Source organism: Vicugna pacos, chromosome 21, assembly GCF_048564905.1.
Source record: "Vicugna pacos chromosome 21, VicPac4, whole genome shotgun sequence".
Taxonomy (NCBI): domain Eukaryota; kingdom Metazoa; phylum Chordata; class Mammalia; order Artiodactyla; family Camelidae; genus Vicugna; species Vicugna pacos.
In genome coordinates this window covers 15,490,624-15,514,125 of record NC_133007.1, presented here as the reverse complement: position 1 = coordinate 15,514,125, position 23,502 = coordinate 15,490,624, and the positions used below count along the sequence as shown (strand labels likewise).

The 23,502-nt window shown below is 39.8% G+C and overlaps 1 protein-coding gene across 2 annotated transcripts in view; it reads right to left on the bottom strand.

Annotated features, from left to right (window-relative positions):
- NME7 (NME/NM23 family member 7) overlaps positions 1–23,502 on the bottom strand; it is a 173,996-nt gene that overhangs the window by 1,054 nt on the left and 149,440 nt on the right. The gene's annotated exons all lie outside the window — the stretch shown is intronic.

The window sequence follows — 23,502 nt, the reverse complement described above, 5'->3', positions numbered from 1 at the left end:
CTCCTCTTATTTTTTCTTTAAAAATTATTACCTGAGGCTCTGCTATGTCTAGAGCAGCAAACCGTGTGGTGGCCGTTAATCCTAGAGGAACAATGAGTCCATTTAACCAAAAATAGCAAAGGCAATGGTGGAAAATGGCACAACTGCCTCGCTGCAAAGTTTGCAGGAGCCTTCCTTAACAACTGGGGAAACAGACCCAAATCCATAAACGAACAACATACCCACACAAAGCTAGGTTTCTCGGGTAACCCCCACGTGTACAGATAGAAGGTGTCATTCCTATAACAGACGTTAGTCTTGCTGAAGCATCAACACATTTTGCAGGAGTGTACGTGGGTCTTAAAACGCATGATGTTTTTGAGCAAGAAGGAGGGAATGGCTTCAGGTCTGAGGAAAAGGGGAGCATTTATTCAAATTGGAGGGTAGTTTGTATTTTGGGGACTGTTCTCAGACCACAACCTTGATCAGACACACTTAACCCACTGCTTTTGTACGAATTTGGTACCTTCTGTTCTAAGCCATGGTGTGTATGTGTGTGTGTGCACCTGTGTGTGTATGTGTGTGCTCTCTGCCTATTCCTTCAGGACTCTGCCCAGATCTTGCTTCCCTGCCACTTCTCCAGATGGTGCCACCTATGCCCCTGCCCCCCATGACAGTGGTTCTGTCTCCACTAGGAGACTGGGGAATGTGGTTTGTGTTCCTTGACTCAGCAGAAACTTGGTGGCTGCCTACTGTGTGTCAAGCATTCTTCAGACAGCTACGGATGGACCCACCAGTGGTCGCCTCCTGCTCACATTCCAGTATTAAGTACCTGCGTGTTCCAGGAACTCCTGCTTCTATACATCTAGCACGACTTTCTCTTCTCATATTATCACAATTTACTCCATCCCTTATTAGGTGACACATTTCTTGGCTGAGGGAGACTGCCATCTACTTTTGGGGTGTTCGTATCACATCCTAGAAAGGGGTTTTCATACACATCTGGCCAAATACTTAATTCTTCACACAAAAGGAATGAGTTTTTTGAAGTGTTTCTCAAAAATGCGCTGAGTACCACTTGGAATCAAAAGCTAATAGTTACTAAATAGATGAAAAAATTCCTTTTTTCCCCAATCCATCATACTCTGTGAAGGGAAGTTTCAACGTGGTGCTGGTAAGGCTTCAACCCAGGTTATTCCGCTTTCAAATAAAGGGAGATAGGCCTTGGGTTCCTAAGTTCTGGCAAGCAATGCTATCCAGCTAGAATGGAATACCTCTTGTTTTCATTGTATTTATTACCTCCAATTAAGGACAAGTAATACTAGTTTCCCGTTTCTGGCAAACTTCCATTATGGAAAATAAATGTGTTCAAGTATAACAGTGAACGGATTTAAAGAAAAATTATAAATGCAATGTCGGGCGGTACTCAGGTATGGTAAAACTCATGAAGGTAATAAATGCTAACTACAATTTAGTAACTTTGCCCACAAATGCAGCGTTAACAGAAGCCAAGATTTTCAATTCTGTACCTGTTTGGGCAAAACCTAAAGTGAACCCTGTTTTAGAACAATGGCACACCCTGTCCGCTCAAGCTGCGCTTGTTACTGGGGGGAACGGCTCCAGCTCCAAACTAAAAACAGTATCAGTGATCAGAGAAGAAAAGTCCAGTTTTTAAAATCTTCCAAAGTCCAACGACAGCTCTAACTCCTGGCTCCTTAAAGGATTAGTAACACTTCAGTATCAGTTGATGTTTGGCCCAAGGAGGAGAAACTAAGTGAGGTTACTTTCAAAATTCACGACCAAGGACCTTATGAGGACAAAGGGAAGCGATCCAGGGAGCATTTAGGAACAGTTTTAATCAAGTGAGTCAAGTGATCCGGGTTTCAAAATGCAGAGGAAATGTGCTCTCCTCTCTTCATTAAGAAGGAACTAGCACTAACCAGACATGTTATCTGCCGCCTTCTAGGCTCCGCACTGGGAAAGATGCCCAGGAAATAGAGATAAACCTATTATTCTCCTAACTGATGCGTGCAGCCGGCACCCACAGGCTCCCCAATGTGAAACAGAGAAGGTGGGAGCAAGGCAGATATTTTGGTTCGTATTTTAAGTCTGTATTTTTCTCCCAGAGACTGTCAGTATCGGTCTGCTCTGAGAGACTGGGGATTTCTTAAAGGTACTGACTCTTATAGACCACAGAATCCTGCTGTTTTGCTTCACCACCAGTGACGCCCACATCCTAAGAAAAGGCCCTTATGATAATAAAACTGTGACATACTATCCCCAGCTTGTGTCACTACGAAACCTTTAAAAACCTGAGATTTCATAAAGTCAGGACTCCTACTAGCTTTCTGTCAAGGGCTACCTTTTCCAAAGAAATGCTCATTTTCCTCCTCTAGTGTTGACCCCATACAGACCGGGTGAGAGGTAGCAGAGGGTGATCTGAAACCCGTCTATTCTGTCAGCCACAATGCCTGACGTGGTCATTACTGGATTGGTCCTTTGGTTTAAATGCTTCGGGGATCAAATATTTCCTTCCTCTGTAAGGTGGCTCTTTAATGCCCATCGCTTGTTACAGGGATTTATGGTTACTAAACTAGCAAAGTCCGGGGGAGCATGGAACAGTCCTACAGCAATGGGGTGCAGGATCCACCCTTCGGATAAGGAGCAGGGGCTTCCAGCATGACCAGTGGGTGAGGATCATGCCTTGTGGAGGTGCTGATGACTCAGCACTGGGATGAGGGAATGCTGTAAGGCCAAGAGATGCTGGAATTATAAGACCAAATACAAAACATGGCAGGAGAAGTCCATGCTGACTGAAACCTTTGCCTAGGGCTGGCCTTTCTTCTTTTCCGTTAGCAAATTTCTCCCAAGCTACCTACTCCGTGCCCAGCACTGACTAGGAACTCGGGGACGGAGGGGTTCCCTGTTCTTAAGAAAACTTTGCCTTCATACGTCGAAACGTCTTAAATAATCTAAGCTCCTCTCATCTATACTTAATTCCTTTCCCTCCTCCGGCCAATCATTTAACAAACTGAGCGCATCCCATTCATGATACTTCACTGATGGGGTCCTCAGAAAACTCACAGCCCAGAAAGAGGAAAGCCCATGTAATCAAGTAAAATCACTCTGTGTGCTAAGGTGTAAGTGGGAATACTTAATTGCCAGTGGGAACACAAAACATTTCATAAAGGGGTTACTGTTTAACTTGAGTTTTTAGGACAAGTTAGACGGGACGCAGACAAAGGAATAGCTGAAATATACGGCTGCCATGCCAATGCATAATGATGCTTTACCAGTAAGATTGACTCGAGGACTTGTCCTGTCTTGCTCTGTCCCTGTTAGATTTAAGTAAGACATAGCTTGCATTTATCAACTACTTCACAGTGTACAATCTAACTTCATATATAAACCTCGTCTTCCTTGCAACAGCTCTGTGGAGCTGGTCCCTTTATCTCAACAGAGAGCAGGATCCTGAGACTCAGAGGTCCTGTGACGTTCCTATGTAAGAAACTGGGGAGCTTGCTAAGTTAGCTGGGCTGGGACTTGAATCTCTATCTTCCAACCCTAAGCCACCCTGGCTCTGTGACTTTCCATGGAGAAACCCCACATTTGCTGATGACTGTATATAAATTACTGCAAGTTCTGTAACCATGTAATTCAAACAAAGGTAAATTTTATGCAATTGCTTCAGGTGTAGACTCAAGAAAAGCTTCCAGAGAATGTCTCACCTTTGCCCGAAGTACACTGCATGGCAAAAATGGGTCCCACTACTCGTGATTCTTGCCTGCGTCCACTACTCTCCCCATGGAACGTCTAGCATATGGAGCTTGCATGAAATCCCCTTGCACGTGTTATTAACTCTGGCTTTGGATCAGAGTTTCTGGCATTGCTCACTGCCCTGATGCCTTGAGCTCCACCACAGACAGCTGAATCCAACACTTGGGAGGTGAAGGGCAGGCACCTATTTTCCCGTGGTTCTTAATGTTGAATAAGTAACAAAAATATTTGGGGATTTTTTTTTTCTCCTTTGAAATCAGAGTATAGATGTGTGTGAATATTTACAGGATTTATCTATCCTACTGTTGTGGACTTCCATCACCAAATTAGAACATGCATACCTGTGCCATTACACTAGCTAGATATTCAGATAAAACCCAGTCAATCTGAATTTGGCTGAGCTACAATTTTGTTAGTGTTCCAATGATATGATATTGAATTTTAAATATATCAGCCTGTTCAGAAGAGAAACAATTTTCAACTCACTGGGGGCCCTGACAGGCAGGGGTGGCTTCATAGATGGGTAAACTGGGCCGATGCACAGGGCCACATGCTTAGGAGGACCTATGCCTGGTTGAATGTTCCATGGTCTCTCTCTTGAAATTCTTAATGATTTTTGAACAAGGGACCCCACATTCCCATCCTGTAACACTTCTGCTTGTGGCCATGGGCTTCTATGTCCAGGCTCCTTTGGCGTGGGTTTTCCTACTGGCTGAGTGGAAAATGTGGTTGAAAAGGCTGCTTGTAAAATAAGTGATGAACAGATCTCTGGTGAGAATTGGCGGCTTGGGGAAGGTGAGGGTGAGGCGTGCTATGGACAATGAGAGCTGGCCCCAGGGGCCCTGGATTAGCTGACAACACCGTGGGGCGGGGAGGGAGGAGACCACCAGGAGGCCTTTACTCAGGAGCCTGAATCATTTCTGAACTTCTCCTGCATTCCCTCTCTCTCTCTTGGTGTGGTGTCTTCCCTCTGCAGGTAAGTCACCACTTATTTTCAGCTCCCAAAATATGGAGTTCAGAAGTGGACAGTTATGAGGAAAAAAAGGTGGTAGCTAAAGTGTTCTCCAGACAGAAGGGCTCAGAGGAAACACTGAAGCTGTGACTAAAAAAAAGAGAGAGGGAAAGTCTGTCCTTGCCTACTGTCTAAGCGACAGAGCCCAGAAAGTCCTTAGATTGCAAAGGTACACCCTCAAATCTATTTATAGGCTACAGAGTAATAAAATGGAATCAACTCAGACACAAGAGCTATCTCCTTCACACACATTTATCTTCTCCACGGGTTCTGAGGCCATATTTGAAATGTTTTAAGACAAAAAGAAAATTTCACGACTATCTATTCCAGTAATTCTGGAAACCCAGCATTCTCAGAGTTCTCTTATAAAAACCTCGAGTCCTCGGACTGCCACCCATGGATGAGAATGACTGTCTTTTTAAAGTTGGACGGAAATGACTCCTCAGCCTGGAATAGAGTCGTGCTGACCTTTCTCTTTATGGGAAATATATACCTTTTTTCCCTAATATTAGCTAAAGACACAGGAGTCCTTTCAGAAATTCATTCTAAAATTGTGTTTTGTGACTCATTCTTTTTGGCCTCTTCTGCCCTGAAGGTGGTTTTGGTTGTAGCTAGTCCCTCCTCAGCCCCTCAAAAAATCTAAAAATATGAAGAGATGTTTGTTGCTTCTGTTCCCTTCTCCCCACCCCTGATGATTAGGAAAGTACTCTCTCAGAGTTACTGTATCAGTGTGAGTCATGGATGATTTTTCAGTATTTACATTTAAAATTTTACTTACTCTTAAAGAATGGAGTCCTTGTTACATATTAAATGCTTTAATAGATTATGTTGTGCAATCCTGACAATGGAAGGAGACACATTAGTCTCATTTTTCATTTGAGGAGCCCGTGGTTTTTAGTGGTAACAGCTTTCTTGGACACAGGACTCTGGTGCTGCTGATACTGGTCAGAAGCTCACACTAGGGATGGAGCCCGGCTGTTGGGGATCTTACTCCTGGCCTTGCCATTTCCTGGCTGGATGGCCTTGAGTGAGTCCCTTAACTTTTGTTTCTCATATTCCACCATCTATAACATAGTAAGACCTATCACGTAAGGTTGTTGGGAAGACTAAGTGAGTCAACATATGAAGGGCATTTAAAAGAGTGCCCAGACATACGGACCAAGGGAACAGAATAGAGAGCCCAGAAATGAACCCACAAGCTTTTGGTCAACTAATCTTTAACAAAGGAGGCAAGAATATACAATGGAATAAAGACAGTCTCTTCAGCAAATAGTGTTGGGAAAACTGGACAGCAGCATGTAAATCAGTGAAGCTAGAACTCTCCCTTACACCATACACAAAAATAAACTCAAAAAATGGATCAAAGAATTAAATGTAAACCTCCTAGAAGAAAATATAGGCAAAACATTATCTGGCATACATCTCAAAAATGTTCTCCCAGAACAGTCTACCCAAGCAATAGAAATAAAAGCAAGAATAAACAAATGGGACCTAATGAAACTTACAAGCTTCTGCACAGCAAAGGAAACCAGAAGTAAAACAAAAAGACAACCTGCGGAATGGGAGAAAATTTTTGCAAACGAAACTGACAAAGGCTTGATCTCCAGAATATATAAGCAGCTCATATGACTTAATAAGAAAGAAACAAACAACCCAATCCAAAAATGGGCAGAAGACCTAAACAAGCAATTTTCCAAGGAAGAAATACAAATGATCAATAGACACATGAAAAAATGCTCAATATCACTAATTATCAGAGAAATGCAAATCAAAACTACGATGAGGTATCACCTCACACCAGTCAGAATGGACATCATTAAAAAATCCACAAATGAGAAATGCTGGAGAGGCTGTGGAGAAAGGGGAACCCTCCTACACTGCTGGTGGGAATGCAGTTTGGTGAAGCCACTGTGGAAAACAGTATGGAGATTCCTCAAAAGACTAGGAATAGACTTACCATATGACCCAGGAATCCTGCTCCTAGGCATATATCCAGAAGGAACCCTACTCCAGAATGACACCTGCACCCCAATGTTCATAGCAGCACTATTTGCAATAGCCAAGACATGGAAACAGCCTAAATGTCCATCAACAGATGACTGGGTAAAGAAGATGTGGCATTTTTATACAATGGAATACTATTCAGCCATAAAAACTGACAACATAATGCCATTTGCAGCAACATGGATGTTCCTGGAGAATGTCATTCTAAATGAAGTAAGCCAGAAAGAGAAAGAAAAGTACCATATGAGATCACTCATATGTGGAATCTAAAAAAAACACAAAAAACAAAAAATACAAAACAGAAACAGACTCATAGACATAGAATACAAACTTGTGGTTGCCAGGGGGATGGGGAGTGAGAAGGGACTGGGATTTCAAAATGTAGAATAGATAAACAAGATTGTACTGTGTAGCACAGGGAAACATATACAGGATCTTGTGGTGGCTTGCAGCAAAAGAGAATGTGACAATGAATATATGTATGTTCACGTATAACTGAAAAATTGTGCTCTACACTGGAATTTGACACAACATTGTAAAATGACTATAACTCAATAAAAAAAGTTTATATATATATATAAAAGAGCGCCCAGCAGAGAGTAAATACCACATCATAAATATCATTATTATTGGGTCTCCAAGATTCTCACAATGCTGTGGCCTGTCCTGCTGTATGTCAGTGAAGCCCTGGGTTTCTAAGCAATTCCGTCATGTCCTACGGTGAGAACCAAAACCGCCAGGGCACTTCCGGCTTATCAGAGGAGAGCCGCATAATGAACCAGGTCATGAATGACACAGGCAGACTGAGAACCTTTGCAGACAAAGACAGTGAAGAGTGAGAACCAAATACAGCATGTAATCCTTGCATGGATCCTAGACCAGAAACGTTCTGCTTGTTTGTTTTGCTACAAAATACATTTGTGAATGAAACTGCCAAGATTAAAGGTCTGTACGTAGATAGCAGTACTGTAATTTCCTGATTTCTAGTCACTGTTCTGTGGTGATGGAAGAGAATACCTGTGTTTTAGGAAATAACACACTGAAGTTTTGAGAGATAAAAGGGAATCGTATTTGTAATTTACTGTCAAAAATATGTGTAATAAATAAATTAATACACAAACATACACAAGGGGAGAGAAGAGAGGACGACTGAGTAACATAGTAAAACATTAACATTTAGGGAATGTGAATAAAAGGTTTAGAGACGTTCTTGGTCTTATTTTTTTTTCTATTTTTTTTATAAGGCTGAAATTATTTCAAAACGGTACAAATGTTAATCAGTAGAAAGGATAGCACAGTGTAGTGAGTGTGGAACTTGGACTTGGCAGAACTAAGTTTGACTCTAGCCACGATTTCCTCGTGTTCTTAGGCCAATCATGTAAACTCAGACTATTGCTAATCTAAGAACTGAGGCTAGTAAAATCCATTCATTGGGATGAATGTGTATGTAGGTTTACGCGTGAATGGATAAAGTCGCAGCACCTTGTATAAACCATACATTCTCCTAAAGCAGCTCAGGATGGGCTCTGCTACAAGTCAGTTACAGTGAGGCTGCAGGGCTCGCCTGAACCATCGGGCAAGCACAGGAGAAAACTCAGATGAATCTGACACTTCGTGTTAGAAATTCACATTTGCTGGCCCCCTATAGAAGAAAAGTTTTTGATAGGGAACATACTCTGTCCTTAATATTTTTTAAATGCCTTAAAATAAGAAAAGAAAATGTAAATATGATCATCAATTCTTGAGATGAGTGATTTTCAATCTGGCTGGATAGCAGATTGAACTTTAAGAAACAAATGGATACTTGGACCCCATTCCTGGAGAGTCTGATTCATTAGGTCTTGGGAAAGTCCTAGACACGTGTACTTTCAAATAGCGCCACAGATACTTGTGATGTTCTTAGAAACAGATGGGTAAGGCCTCATACAATGAAATGGGGAATGTGGGCAAAAAAGGAGACAGCGAAGTTCAACGGGTCATCTTGGGTATTCACGAGAAAGAATCAAAGCAGCCTGAGTGAGTTCTCTAACAATAAACAGCGACTCAGGAAAGGGATTGCATAGTGTGTCCTGATGGTCCCCTAAAGACTTGGGCCCAAGAAGCAATGCTGTCCAGGCGGCCATCACTGGAGACTGACCCCATAAAAGGATACTGGAAATTAAACTCAAGGAATTAACAAAGAAAGAGAAAGAAAGAGAAAGAGAGAAAAGAGAGAAAAGGTAGCAAGGCAGGAAGAAAAGAAAGAAAAGAAAGAAAGACAGGCAGACATATTTACTGCTTGGGAAGTTCTTGATGCTTTACTTCACACACATTTCAGTTAGACAAGCTCCAAAAGGAAATTAATCATATAAGAAAAGAACAACTAAAGTTATTTAGAAGATAGGACTTCACTTTTACAAAGACATATCGGAAAAGTTTAAAAGTCTCTTAAATCAGATCAAAGCAGACAGCACACATAATCAGAATTTATAACCAGAAAATGAGGGGAACAGTTGGGATGGACTTTTCCACTAACTCCAGAAAGCATTTGAGAGGGCAAATGTTGAGATAATTCAAGATTTAAGAGAAAAAAGACTTCCTTATACTCAAAGATTTAAAGGGAAGAAATGGCTAGAGTCTTATGTTGATAAAATCTTTTGAAGGGCAAGTTGGAGATGTTAAAGGAATTTTTTAATCATTTTTTTTTCTGGGTTGGGGGAGGTAATTTGGTTTATTTATTTTTAATGGCAGTGCCAGGGATTGAACTCAGGACCTTGTGCATGTTAAACAAGTGCTCTACCACTGAGTTAACCCTACCGCCACCCACCCCACCCCCAGAATGTTTTTAATCTTTGATAACAATGTTATAAAAGACAAGTGCCATATTTTTCTATAAACATTACTTGTTGTTACTACCAAAAAAGTTACTCTGGGCCAAATATATTTAAGTGAAATTTCTAGCTTCCTGTTATGAATTTACAGGGCTGTTGCACAGTCCCTGGGAAAGGTGAACTGAGACAGTGGCCCTGAGCCAAGGTGGCCAGTGCTCCCAGTGGGTAGGCAGCTGCCTGGGAGACAGCTGCAGAGGAGAAAGAGATGAGTCTCCAGCCAATGGTATGAAGACAGGGAGGCTGCCATCCCGACCTGTGCTCCAGCCACCACCGTCATTGCCTAAAGCAGTCTCTGAACCTTACACACCTTCCCTGAACACTAACTGGCCCCAGCTCAAAACCTCCGCTGGCTCCTTGTTTCCTACTGCATTTCATCAAACTCCTTGTTTCCCACTGCATTTCATCAAACTCTCCTGACTTGGCTTTCCTAAAGCCCAACATGACAGACCCCCCACAACCAACGCGCTTTGGGCCCCAGGCACTCTTCCCTTCCTGAAGTCCAGGGGCAGAGGAAGGACTTCACCACTTGAAATGTCCTTTCTTTTACACTTTCAGGGCAAGGGATTTTACACTTCAGGGCAAAGGACACCCCTTTTACTTCTTTTCTATACACCAGAGGTTTTCATATACAGCAGTCCATAAATACTTGATAATTAAATGTCTGTATTATGCATTCTTTATTTCTCTTCTTTTTCACATCCTTATCACTCACTCTTTTTCCAAAATGGCTATAGATTACAAAGAAGCTTCTTGCACAATCTCCATCACTGGCTTCTGCCAATCATGCCGGTATAACAACACTGACACCCATGAACAGAACAGAAAGGACTGGGTCCCTAGGCCAGCAAAGGCCATGGCTGGTATACAATGAACAATTTAGAGTAGTAAAGACTGGAGAGGATTTCAGCGGGGAAAGAAATAAGTGGCTATATTCCTGTTTCAAAAAAGAGAGTAAATAGGCTTCCAGAAAGAAAGAATTATAGAGATATGCTTCAGACAAATGCTTTTTCTACCATAAATTAATTTATTTCCAAACAAGAATAACAGTGGCCCAAAAATACTCCAAAAGTTCTTTAAGTTTCTGTAATAGTATAAAAGAATGACTTATTTAAAGTCTTAGCAATTAAATGATTTCCTTTAGAGTAGCTTCGTTCTTAATTTCTAGCCTTATTTTGAATTGTATAACTCTGCCTCAGTCCCATCAAAAATCTAGGTAATTTACTTGAGTTAATGTTTCATATTCTCTTCAGCTGCTTAGAACAGAAAGGTAATGTCAAAGGCTAAAACAGAACCTGACCAACTGAAATACAGGTGAGTCTACTACTGGCATATTCCTATGGTGCTATTTTCAGCACTGATGTTGACAGATTCAAGAAGTGTTTTAAAAAGAGAGAGAGAGAGAGAGAGAGAGAGCGAGAGACTCTCTTTCTATGGATTCTGTCTCTGGGAACTTTACAGCAGAGAAAGATGACAGTTTCAAGATAACAACAGTAATGACAGCAATAACAACAACATTGAAAATAATGTGGCAGGGGCTGCCAGTGCCCACCTGATACTCATTCTCCCTTTCTCCTTCATAAAGAGGATTTTGATTTTGTTGGAGCATAAAGCACACAGCCTCCGTCACAGGTGGGGGAGGGGAGTAAGGTGACTAATTTCTGACTAATGTCATCTAAGCACAAGTTGCTGGGTTGGGCTTAACAGGAAAATGCCTTACAAGCTGGTACACTCAGTTGGTAATATCTTGTTGCCCTTTGCCCTTCAGTCCTTTCTGCCTGGAAGGAGCACATGATGCTAGAGACAGAGCAGCCACTTTGGAACTAAGAGGCAATCACAAGGGAAAGGCCAAGATGACTGCAGAGATCTTGGGCCTGAATTCTTCAACTGCTAAACTGAAGCCTGTCAAGGCCTACTTCCTTACATCATGCTTCACAATAAGATAACCTCTCATTGGGCTATTTTTGGCACCTCTGTTCCTAGCAGCCAAATTCTTAACGAGTATAAATAACGGGAATAACCACAACAGTAGTGGTGGCAACAGCCCTGTTCCAGACGCTTTGCATTCTCCACCTCCTTTAATACTCACTGATCTGTGATTATCGTCTTGGCACGACAGCTCAGGAAACTGAGGTCTGGGCCCCATGGCCAGCTAAGAAGCAGAGTTAGGATCTGGGCACTGGATATCGAGTTCGCAGTGTTTGTGTTGTGCTTCGTACCACCTGCTAAGGGAAGCAAAACAGCAGCAGCTCAGCTGCGGTTCTAGGGGCAGGTGTGCTGCTCTCCACTGCTGGTCTCCTTTATGCTAAATACACACATCTCTAGTCTGGGCGTCTCCCATAAAGGTTCCTAAGACATACAGCTTTACTGTTTAAAAAGAGTGAAGTTGGATCAAACCCATTTTCCAGAAAGAGAGTCTTCCCCACTTGAGGGTTCAGAACCACCTGCTCTCCTGTCAACTTCCTTACACTTCACCAGCCTGAGCATTTCAGCCAGTCCTCACCCTCACCCTGCAAGAGTCTGGGATGAGATCTTCACTGACTTACTTCATCCTCTTCCTTTTAGATGAAACCATACCAGTGGAGCAATTTGGCGCCACCTTCAGTGGTTTTCTTTAGTGCAAGCATCGTGCCCACCGCCTGGGACCTATGACCCCCGCAACTCAAGTGGAAATGATCTACCTTCAGCAGGATACGTTTGGGACAACTTGAGGAGGGGGACCACTCTCAAACTGCCTATGGTATTTCCTAAGTGGATTTTTCAGAGGCCCTTTCCAAGCACTTTTTGATCATGACTGCTCTTTGAATCAATACTAACAATAGTAAATTTGAGGGAAATTTTAGGATACTGGCTATTATGGTTAGGTCAACTCAAAATTAATTAACTAGTTTGGAAAGTCAGAATCGCAGAAATGAAGAACTGCAAGAGACTTGAAAAAACTGTGTGTGGTCCCTCAATTATACTGCTTTCTCTTTTTAAAGCACTTTCCATTTCCTAAAGATGAATAACAGCAGAAAACACGGATGCTAACATTTCTAGTTCACAGAGATCTATTTTGAACATGTAAAACTAGAGATGCATATGACAAAGTTCAATTAGAATCCAGTTTTAGAACTATTGTACTTTTGATCTTCCTCCAATCCATTCTCTATCCTGCCACTCGAGGATTCTTACATCGCTCCTAATTTAAAAAACAAAACACAGCCCATCACAATCTGGATCTAGTCGACTGCTCCAAATTCTACCATAACTACTTCTACAAGTTCTACCATAACCACCTGTTCCCTTAGATTTTAAACTCTAGCCACTCTCATTTCAAATAACTACCTGAATACTCCGTCTTCTGTCATATTTCTGGGTCTCTAGCCATGCAATTCCTTCTGCCCAAATGCTCTCCCTGGGCCCTCTTCCTCCCATACAACTTTTACACTTTTTGACCTTAGAATCTCTAAGCCATCAACCAACCAGTAAACAGAAAATAAACAAAGAGAAACTCTTCTGGAACTTAAAAAAACTGAAAAAGGCCAGACTCATCATCTCCATCAGGGGTCACCAAACTTTTTCCCATTAAGGGACAGAGTAGTAAATATTTTAAGTTTTGTGTGCCATACAATCTCTGTCCCAACTACTCAATCCTGGTGACGTAGTTAGAGAGCAGTCATAGACATTATGTAAATAAACAAGGTGTGGCTGTGTTCTAATAAAACTTTATTTAAAAAACCAGGCAGTGGGCCAGATTTGGCTAGTGGGCCATGGTTTGTTGACCCTCATCTAAATCATTCGATGTCTCACACATATATCTTTAGCTGGCAACACATAACATTTTTCATGAGTATACTCACAAATAGCAAAATCACACCGATCATACACAAAAGACATTTTGTCACAAGCTGTATCTGTCATGTGGGATGCCTGCATATTTCTTATCAAAAATCTTAAAATTAAAGATAATTTTAAGACCCGTGAAAGCTAATTTTTTAGAGTAAGGATTACTGATTATACTTGAGTAAATGATATAATGTACATTTATATCAAGTAACAGTTCTTGCTACTTAACAAATGCTAAAGATTATATTAATTGAATCCAAATAGAATACAAATTCACCCTGTTACTGGTGAATTGTGCACAGTTCTTTATTTTGTTTTGTTTTGTCTTTTCATGTGGCTTCTTCTCTTATTCCCTCCCTCCATTCCTCCTTTCTTTCCTTCCTTTTCTTCTTTCAAGAAAATGGCCTGACTCAAAGAAGGAGCCACAAAAACCACTCCAATTTTGGTCACTGCACAAAGCCATGTCAATTGTAGCTTAGAGAGAGCAAGTCTGGTACTAGTGAAACTGATGTCTTACTATGATCCTTAATTGATACACAAGGATTTGCAGGTTCTCATCACAGCAGTGATCTAGGGAAAATGTCTGATTTGTCTCTAGGGGACCTTGTTTCCAACAAAGATTAAATAAGCTGCATTTGTGTAAGTTCTTTTCACGGATATTACTTAAACATTATTACCCCCAAAACACTCCTTGTTTTCGAAGAAAGGGGAAAAGTGTTTCAAAACTATTCCTCCATTTAGTTCTATACTGATAAATGACTTAGTATGTAATATTCAGCTAATGTCATTTTATACCATTTCTCTTCTTCAGCAAACATGGGGTGGCAGCTAGTCTCTAAGGAATAGCCTTTTAAAGTCACATCATTCAGTATTCGTGGCTTTGGGTGTTCCCCGCTATACTGAATATGGGCTGGCCTGGGATTCACTTTAACCAAGACAATGCGGTAAAAGGGATATTATGCCAGTACTTAACCTAAGCCTTAAGAAGTCCTGGCAGCTTCTGCTTTTGGGAGTCCTAAGTGGCCACATTATGATCTCTCTGCTGTAATGGTGACCATTTGAGGAAGAAGCAGTTTGGAACCGACATAGAGAAAAGTGATGCTCAGCTATCTGAGTTAAGCCGTCTTGTAGTTCTCCTTGACCAAAACATCAGACATGTGAACGAGTGATCTTGAACATTCTAGCCCAGCTGAAGACCTAGGTGACTGCAGCCCAAGCGAGCATCGACTGGAACAAATAAGCCATCCAACTGAACCCAGTAAACCACAGAATTGTGAGAGAGAAAGTAACTTTTTTTTTTTTAAAGTCATTAACTTTTGGGGTAGTTTATGACACAGCAATAGATAATCAAAATACTTTGAAATGATTAAAAAGAATATATTAATTTCTTTCTTTTCTGGGAGTCATTGCAGTGAATATTCTAAGGATACAGAGTTCTACCTAGAGTTAGTAAAGAAAGAAAGAAAACATATATATACATATATTTTTTTTTTCTGAAAAAAGTTTACTAATCTGGTCTTGACTTGGCCAGGAGGAACGCAAAGTGAAAAACTAGATCTGCAGAGTAGGGTAATTTGGGGATTACTGATAAAAAGTGATCAATCAACACACTTGTTTTCTACAGAGAAGCAAACAGGTGCTATGGAAAAATCATCAGTGTTGGCGTCAGATGTAGCTCTGGGTTTCAATCCCAGCATTTTTCTTTACTTGCTGTGAGATCTTGAGCAAATCATTTACTATCTCCTCCAAATCCTGGTTTCTTTGGCTCACCAATGAGAATACTGGCAGTTCCTACGTTTTAGGACTGTTGTAAGGATTCCATCAGATAAATGTGTGTAAAATGCCCAGCACAGAATTGGTACATAATAGGTGCTCAGCAAATCTTACTTTGTTGCCCTTCAGAGGTGTCATGATGAGAACTTGGCTGAGTGGAAGGCATACGTCTTGGGGCCTTCCTCCCACCACGGTTCCTCTCGCAGCCACAAGACAATGAGCGGTTCCCCAGAACCTTCCAAGGAGGTCAACGGGATGTGAACTGAATGCTGCCTCTGACCAGCAGGTATTATGATATCCATCTTGGGCTACTGTTATGGGCTGAACTGTGTTCCCCCCACATTCCCATGTACCCCAATTACCTCTGAAGGTGACTGTGTGTGGAGAAGGATCTTTAAACTGGTGATTAAATTAAACTAAGATTGTTAGGGCGGCTCCTAATCCAACATGACTGGTGTCCTGATAAGAGGAGGAGACTGGGACACAAGTACCCACAGAGGGAAGACCATGTGAAGACACAGGGAGAAGATGACCACCTACAAACCAGGGAGTGAGGGCCTCGAAGACACCCAGCCTGCTGATGCCTTGACCTCAGACTTCTGGCCTCCAGAACTGTGAGGAAATTGACTTCTGTTGTTTAAGACACCCAGTCTGTGGCACTTCGTTATGGCAGACAGAGTAAACTAACCTAGCTACTCTGAAAAAGACTAAGGTAACTGAGGCAAGCTAATAAATTGAAGATTACAAAGGGAGTGGAAAAGAAACATTGCACTGATCACTTAGCAGAAGAAGGAGAGAGGGGAAGAAAGGATAGAATGGAGGCAGGCCTCACCACTTGGGCAGCGCGGGTTGTGATGGTCACCTGGGGTCTGCCTAAGTCCAAACCTGGGCCTGGTAGGTAAAAAGTTCACCTACGGACACAGAACATCAGAAAGAAAATAGCACTTCTACACCAACTGCAGAAAGAGATAAAACTCTATTACTTGGGACCCTCTTTCTTTTGAAAAGTTTCAGAGCATCTTACAGTACAAGTGAAAAGGGGAAATGCTTTGCTATTCTGAGCCTGTTTCACTCTTGTAAATGACATCTGTGATGTCAACATTCAATGAGAGCTATTCAGAACTTGGCACTTTGAATTCACGTGAGAATGCCAATTCCACTGAGCAAAGAAGATATCAGAGTTACACTTAACATAAAGTGCAAATATTGCATTGGAGTGGGTTTGGGATAAAAATGTCAATTATGTGTAAAATTAAATACCACCTTCTTGAATCATTTGCCTTGGCATCATGGAAAATTTTCCAGCCGTCTCCAACAAGAGTGTCAGATCTGGTAACAGTAATTCATAAATGGCCGATTCCACAGTGAGTCATAGTGACTAAAATACTCTGAATAAATGCTTCGCTTACTTATGTTGTTGGGTTGGAACCACGATTTACTGAATTAATCTATGTCGGTAACATTTTTTAAAGAGTTACAGCGACTGCTTTGCATCCTCTCAGTGCCCCCTATGTTGCTGACACATACAAGAAACCAAGCAGACAGAATTCATGAGATGCTGACTGGGTACCCCAAGTCTTAAAAGTTAACAAAGAGGAGGTTAATTAAATAGGCAGCCATAGTGATTACATTAAACATAGAATTTAATCCCATGAACAAATGATCTGGGCATCAAGGCAAGAGCTCACTGAAACACCGACCCTGGAAATTCTAATATAATCTCTTTTAGTGAACAAGGACATTATGTTGAAACTTTACGTTATAGAAGATAATGAGAATGAAACCTTTTAATTAATAAAACCAAGCCCTAAAAATCTAAGATTCTAATGTAGTCTCTTTTACTTCTAAAACTGAAGTCCTTCAGATCATATAGGAACTTAATATCTGGTTTAAAATTTAGTGCTAAATATGAACCAAAGGTTTAAGGACTCTGAAGCTGACATTGAATATGTGCTCCTTCAAATCAGTCCTGATGGTGGTTAGATTTATAAAATATTGGGAGAAGGGCTGCTAATCCATGTTGTTTTATAATTTCAGATAATGTTTTGCTTATTTGTCAGCTTAATTAGCAGTGGGGGGAATTTTTTGAGCCCTTCGGTGACAAGGTAACAAGACTACTTTGCTTCTAATTTGAAAATTAATACTCAAAATAATAAATCTAAAATATCAATCTCTACTTGTGCAGGTTATTTCCCATTGTTTTTGTCTAGATTTATTGATTTAAATGTAAAGTAACATTTTTAAGTTGGGGAAACGTGAATCTAATCTCTGAAAATGTTTGGGAAAAAACATCCCACAGTCCAGCATGACAGCTGTTGCATGGCTGAAATAGCATGTACTTGAATGAGAAAAACTAACATGTATTCATCTCAGTGGAATGAAATTAGTCATAAAATCTCTGGCTATAAAATGCTTATCATTTGATTAGCTATCATTTCCAAAAAAAAACTAGTGAAAATCCCTATATATAGCACTTTGAATAGAAAAAAAAATTCTTTGTTTCATTTATTACCCTTAGCTTATCAATCCATTATTTATAACTTTCTTTTAAAAACGATATCCTTTGTGTGGATAACATTGGGAAGGCATGGGCTAAAAATAAAAATTTCTTAAGCTTAGGTTTAATTTGTAATTTCAGGCCAACAGTATTTTCAATGCTGCTATCAACGCCCAGTGATGTTTTGAGGTACACCATTAAGTAATGAAGCTAACTTCCATAATCCACTACCTGGTTCTCATTATTGCGCCATTAAGTTACCAGGGTTTTAGTATTGGGACATTATAGGAACTTACCATTCAGATGTGATATGTAGAGAAGTTTGACTCATAAAGAAAATCTTGGTTCCATTTAATTTTTAATCAGTAGATCATGCTTCCTTAGTCCAGCAACCAACTCACAGAATTCATGATAGTGCTTCTGAGATTAAGCCACAACACAGATGGAGGGTTATTGGAATAAAGGTAGTTCTGCTGAAAGTGGTCTGCTTACAGAGGGCCTGACTTACTACCAGGAGAACGCCACATAAAGCCACTCTGCGGAAGCTTTCACTTTTCCTGCTAAAAGCATTTTCATGATTTGCACTGTACTTCCTACAGTTGACAGCAACCAGCCAGCACTTTCTTTGATAAATGAGATATTGAATGAGGAATGCTCTTTCCAGAAAGGTTCCGAATATTTCACAATCTTTTGCTATCAGAGAGGCCAGTTTTGTACTTGTCATGTCACTGAAGAGAGGAAACTGTCCACCTAAAAATAAAAAGGCTTTCAGGCAGATTTTATAAACCTGCATTGAGGTGTTCTTTATGAAAGAAACTACTCTGTTTGTGAGGTTCTGAGCCCCTAATCCCCAACTTAAAGACTGTTTATCTTCTGGCACTTACTTTCTTACGTAAATGTGTCTCCCATACCCATATCCTACTACACGGACACTATCACTCCAGCCAAAGTGTCTGTTGACGTTTCTTTGAACTTGTACATTTCTTCCTTCTACATCTTTATTCAAAATCTCCCTCTTTGTAGAATGCTCACCTCTTCCTAAGTTCTTTTAATGTCTAGCCAAGTCTCAGCTCCATGTAAGACTTTTCCTAAATGTCGTGGCCCTTCCACTACTTCTCTCCCCGATCTTCATTTGTATTCATATGGGAATACACATTATGGGGATATATTTTAAGAATTAAGAACAAGACAGAACTGGCATAAAATACAGCTTCATGCACACGAGACTATCTGTTAAATATTTGGATACCTCAAATATAGGGAGCTCAATATACATTTGTTGGTAATAATGACAGAAGGAATTTCAGAATGTGAATACTCAAGCTTGCATCTACCAAGGAGGCTTAAACAGAGCATAATGTTAATCTAAGCTTCCACCTTAGAAAACTAGAAAAAAAAGAGCAAATTAAATTCAAATCAAGCTGAATAAAAGAAATAATAAAAACTAGAGCAGGAATCAATAAAATTTAAAACAGGAAATCAACAGATAAAATCAACAAAACCAAAAGCTGGTCCCTAGAAAAGATCGATAAAATTAATAAGCCTCTAACCAGGCTAAATAAGAAAAAAAAAAAAAGAAAATAAAAGTTACTAATATCAGAAATGGAAGAGGGGGCATCACTACAGATACCTTGGAAATTAAAAAGATAATAAAGGAATATTGTGAAATATCCTAAAATATCACAAATCTGATAACCTAGATGAAATGGACCAATTATTTGAAAGACACAAAAGAAATAGACAAATAGATAAATGGAAAAAAAAATGTGCCCAGAAATAGGCCTATGCAAATACAGTCAACAGTTTTTTGACAAAGGAACAAAGTCAATACAATGAAGCAAAGTAGTCTTTTTAACAAATGGTGCTGAACTACTGGATGTCCACATGCAAAAAAAATCAGGCACAGACCTGATTCTTCACAAAAATTAACTCAAAATGGATCATAGACCTAAATATAAAAACAAACAAACAAAACCCCCCCATAAATCTCCTAGAAGATAACATAAGAGAAAACCCAGATCATCATGGGAATGGAGATGCTTTTTAGAAACAACACCAAAGGCACAATCCATGAAAGGAATAATTGATAAGCTGGAATTCATTGATGTCAAAACATTCTGCTCTGAGATGAAACTGTCAAGAGAATGAGAAGACAAGCCACATACTGGGATAAAATGTTTGTAAAAAGACACATCTGACAAAGGACTGTTATCCAAAATATACAAAGAACTTTTAAAACTCAACAATAAGAAAACAAACAACCCAATTAAAAAATGGGCTGAAGAACTTAATAGATACTTCACCAAAGAGGATATACAGACGGCAAATAAGCATATGAAGGGATATTCCAAGTTATATGTCATCAGGGAAATGCAAATTAAAACAAAAATGAGACACCACCAAACTCAATTATGAGGATCAAAATACAGAAATACTGACAACACTAAACACTGCCAAGGTTACAGAGCAAGAGGAACGCTCATTATTGCTGGTGGGAATGAAAAATGGTCCAGCCACTTGAGACAGTTTGGCAGTGTCTTACAAAACTAAACATACTCTTACCACATGATCCAGGAATCACACTCTTTGGTAGTTACCCAGAACAGTTGAAAACTTATGTCGACACAAAAGCCTGCACACAGATGTTTGTAGCAGTTTTATTCATAATTGCCAGAACTTGGAAGAGAACAAGCTGTCCTTCAGAGGTGAAGGGATAAATAAACTGGTACATCCGGATGACGGAATATTACTCAATACTAAAAAGAAATGATCTGTCAAGCCAGGAAAAGATACGAGGAACCTTAAATGCTTATTACTAAGTAAAAGAAGCCAATCTGAAAAGACTACATACTGTATGATTCCAAAATATATGACATTCTGGAAAAGGCAAAACTATGGATAGTACAAAGACTGGTGGTTGCCAGGGGCTGGGGAGAAGGAAGGATGTATAGACATAGCACAGAGGATTTTTAAGGCAGTGAAACTACTTTGTATGACCCCGTAGCGGTGGCCATGTGCCGTTATACCTTTGTCCAACTGCACACAACGTACACCACTGAAGGTGTAGACTTTTGTGAACTGCAATATAAACTACAGATTTGGGGTGATAATGTGTCAGTGGGGGAGAGGGTATTCGGGAAATCTCTGTACCTTCCCCCTAACTGTGCTGCGAACCTAAAACTGCTCTTAAAAAAAAGTCTAATAAACAATAGCGCCATCAACAAAAACAACAAAAAAGCATAATGTTCATAATTCTAGATTAACTCATTAATTTAACATCATTTGATCTATTAAGTCATATATAATACCTTTTTGCCAATTGCCATGTTGTGTATAATTGTTTCATCTTCTTAGAATATTAGCTCCATGAGGTCAGGATCTGTACCTTATGTGGCCATTCCCTAGTGATAGAGCTAAAGAGGTGTGTCTGTGTGTGTGTGTGTATGTGTGTATAAAATATATATATGTATAACATATATATATATATATATATATATATATATATATTAGCAAAGAATTTACTTTTAAAGTCCTTAAATAAAATGTGATGCAAAGAAATAATACAATGAGAAAGTTTTCTGGACCTTAAATGTAGTTATGTATGTATCCAAGAAATGTTTCTTAAATAAATACATGAGTGAATAAAAGATGTTTTCAATTTGATTGACTCTAAACATTTAAATTTGTTTCTCATACTGATTCTGAAGATAAGCATCCTTCTTTCTAAATGCAACTGATTAGAAAACATAAAATAGAGAATGAAATAAAAATAGTTTAAGGGAAATTTATGTCACAAATTAAATGCAGGAGAAAGGGCACATTATATTACCCTTTGCTTGACCGTCAAAAGATAGGTCCGATGCCTAAGTTGACTACTCTTCTAGGCATGTTCAGTTAGTTAGTTGCAAAAGTGCTCATCTATTCTTGTAAGTCAGTTCTGATTAGATCTTCTCTTCCTTAAGCAAAAACAGCACAATCTACGAATCTCTAGGTGAAGAGGAGCATTTCGAAAACAGGAGTCCCTGGGTCAGAAAGACCAGGGGACTCTGTAACTGACCTACTATTTAGTGGTTTTGTTATCATCCTAAAACAGTGATGGAAAGAAAAACACAGGTGTTTTTGTTATTAGGGTTTCCGGGTGCCAAAGGCTTATCGGAATAGAGGGGAATGAGTAGGGAAAATAAAAGAGGATAAAAATGAAGATAACAGTGGTGAAAACAGGAGAGTGTGGCGCTATTATTTATAAAATAATAATTTCAAAACGATTGTATCACTGACAGTTTATTATAGGAAAGAAGATTTAGTTTGTGTCTAGACACCTAACAAGATCAGCCAGCTGTTTATACTTGAATGCTGCAAGGCATAGCCCATCACAAAACAGTGAACTGAATTGAGTCCTATTGTTCTAGTTCAGTTATTGTGTTAACTGAATCAGACAATACATAGAAGTTTGCTTCATCATTTACTACCATCTTGACAGGGAGAAAGGGAGAAAAGGAGATCTTACAAATAATGGGTTCACAACATAGATGAAAATTTACATTTAACCTCATCCTTAGTGCATCCCCTTAGAAGCAAATCAACCTCTTAAGGTTAATAAAAGCTTACAGTAAATTACGCATTGAGATTAAGTGACTGATATCTGTACTCTGGCTATTAATACACCAAACAGCAGCAAAACCTACAGTAACTATCATTTATTGAGCATTGGCTGTACACCACACCCCAGGCTACATCCTTGTGGCAGATACTTAGATTGGGTCTCTCAACTTCCATTTTATCCTCCTACTGTTTGGTAGCCGGAGAGCTAAACACTACATTTCCCAAGCTCCCCTACAGCTAAGACTCTTATTAAAATTAGGCTCTATCAATTAGATGCATTCACGTAACATTTGGAAGACAGAAGAATTACAAAGGCCATCTTTCTACTGCTATAGAATGCTGGCAAGCAAGTCAGAGGAGTGTTTGCAAAGGCTCGACTCAGCCTTCCAGGGTCTCGTCCTCAGGTTTACGGCTGCGAGACTACAGTGATGTCTCAAAGTGATCAAATTCAACTTTAAACATCTGATTAACCTTTAAATGCAAGTTCAAATCAAGTAAAAAGTTATTAAAAGATCAGCTAATTTCTCTTCCTACTCATCACTTCTATATGCTTACAGACTTTGGACTGACTTAGAAATGCTGGTCTTGCAATATTTTCAGCTTAGTCAGAATAAAATAGGAAGTCTGTTCTCCTAGGAAGTCACTTCTCAGAAGTTTTCAAGCTTCAGGTTTTCGTAAAATGAGCTTTGCTATCTTAGAGCAATAAGTCATTGAAAAAATACAAAACATACTTCTGTTTAGAATTAAGAAAAAAAATACCTGCAATCCTGATCATTGTCATAATAACCAACTGCCTGATTATCAAGAATATAAAGATAGTATACATATTAGAAAAACCCAGCATTACTGGTTAGGATACTAACATGCTGTACACTGAGCTATGCGATCTTCAGGCAAGACATTTTCCTTCTTTGGGCCACACTCTCCTCATTGTTAAAAAAAACACGGGGCTTAGATTGGAATCTGATTTCCTCAAAACGTAGAATCATGAAATGTCAGCGCACAAAGGAGGTTTGGAGCGGGACTCTCAGTCTTTTAACACTCACGGCACATACAGAAAATGCTAATTCTTGTACGGCACACTGAAGCCACAGCAGGAAGCCTTTCAGGAATAAAGGTACTGCTCTTGGGTCTCCGAGGATCAATTTCTCAGCTCACTTGTG